The sequence below is a fragment of the Sturnira hondurensis genome, unplaced genomic scaffold (assembly GCF_014824575.4).
Source record: "Sturnira hondurensis isolate 20B ecotype Veracruz unplaced genomic scaffold, ASM1482457v3 Scaffold0005329, whole genome shotgun sequence".
Taxonomy (NCBI): Eukaryota; Metazoa; Chordata; class Mammalia; order Chiroptera; family Phyllostomidae; genus Sturnira; species Sturnira hondurensis.
In genome coordinates, this window is record NW_028077960.1 from 2086380 (window position 1) to 2088339 (window position 1960).

General features: G+C 45.0%; 1 pseudogene; it reads right to left on the bottom strand.

Annotated features, from left to right (window-relative positions):
- Positions 1 to 305: 305 nt before the first annotated feature.
- LOC118987674 (rRNA-processing protein FCF1 homolog) lies at positions 306 to 1723 on the bottom strand (annotated as a pseudogene).
- Positions 1724 to 1960: the final 237 nt, after the last annotated feature.

A 1960-nucleotide genomic window follows, 5' to 3' on the forward strand; every position in this document is an offset into this window, starting at 1 on the left:
TGTATTGTTCATCCCTGTAACCCCAACAACTATAACAGAGCCTGTCATGTGATAGAGACCACATGATAAATGTTTTTGATAAGTGAATGATTAATAGTGTTACTTTCCCCCCTGGGTATCCTTTCAATAAATTCCTATTACCTGATGATGTCCTTTCTTGTGTGAGCAGTCATTTGACTTATGAAAAGATGTAATAAATATCCAAATGGTACAAAATATCATTTTCAAAACAACATTAAAAAATGAGTGCATTTAACCATACTTAGCTAGTAACAGAGCAAATGGGTGAGCGGAGCAGTAACGGCTCATTCTGTAGCAAGTTCAGCGAACGGGCAACAGAGAAAGTTAGTGGAAGAGAAGCAGAGGGACTTCGTTTTTAAGTATGAGAACCGAGGGCTCCGAAAGCTTCTGGGTCCGCTCAGCGTTGTGCCTGTGGTCAGAAATGTGCATGGTGGGAACTCCAGGGACCTTCCCAATTCTTGGTTTAAGGTCCTGGTCAACTGTGATGGCAACGTGACACTTGTGCTGAGTGACTCTGTGTGGAACAGTCATCCGCATACGACCCTCTGTGTGTGCATGGTAACGGTTCAAATCCCGGATCCTTGGCGATCCTTAGAGCCACTCGGTACTTCTGCCCCGAGTTCTGTTTCAGCCACTACACAGACAGTTATACAAGGGATACGCCTGGCACGGAGACAGCCATCACTGACTGCACTAAGCCCAGTTTAGCCTTAATGGAAAAGTTGATAAACTTGATATTGACCAGGATGTGGTAAGGTAGGCCCAGTTGTGTGTTGTATCAGAAGAATAAGCAGAAAAAGGTATTGGAGAACATCTCTTTCCTTGAGTGCACTAGGATCATACTTTTCTTTCTTTTTAGGTTTTAATCTATCCTTTTCTTTCAGCCTCTGATCTCTCAGACTAAGTATTCTCTTCACGGTTGCATATTTCCTTGTTTTCTTTTGCTTCCATGTTCATGCACACTCTTGCTTCTTCTGGAATTACCCCTGATGATGTTCTTGAATATGGAAACTGCCAAGCCTCTTGGGAATTATCCCTCCCCAGTATTACCCATGCCATTCATTCTCAACTCCTTCAGGGGGAGAACTAAATGACATGCCCCTACATCCTTCCCTCCTTCTTACCTGTTTCAGAGGAAGAGATGTTGCTATAAGCTGATGTTTGGTCTCTCCAAAATCAGGATATTGAGATCCTGACTCATAATGCTACAGTATTAGGATGTGAGGTCTTCGGGAAGTAACTAGGTCATGAGGGCTGAGCCTTCATAATGGGTGGAGTGCTCTCCCACAGAGCCCCCTGGGCCCTTCCCCCATGTAAGGGTATGAGAAGTGTGTGACTTGGAAGAGGGCCTCACCCCACCATGGTGGCATCCTGGTCTCAGACTTTCAGCCTCCAAAACCTTGAGAAATAAAATTTTGTTGTTTACAAACCACCCAGTCTATGGTATTTTTTACAGCTGCCTGAATGCACTAAGTAGATGTCTCCTCATGCCGTCCCCGGCTAAAGCCAGTCTCTGAACTGTGCTCTGATTCCCACCCCTGCTAATCTCCTGAAGGGTTTTGAGCCTTCAGTTGTCCTCTTTCCTCAGCACCTTTAATTTCACCTTCTTTCCTCTATTTATCCTTCAAACAGCTCCCAAAAGCAAAGCAAAATTGTTATCCCTCTGTCCGCAGCCCACTCGAGCTACTGTTGTAACTGCCATCCTCGGATGGTCTCAGCCGCTCCCAAGGCGTAAGAGTCCCCTGTGTGCTGAAGATTCCTTAATTGGCCAAGGGCTCTTGGTTGTAAGTGTGAAAAAGCCAACCTTGGCTAAATGTGAGCAGAAAAGGTATTTACTGGAAAGGTAACAGGTAAATCCTGTAACTAACGTCTGTACTGACTCAATTCCCACCAATCATAATTCTGGTCATTACCTGGCCTCCCAGGGACCTTTCCAAGG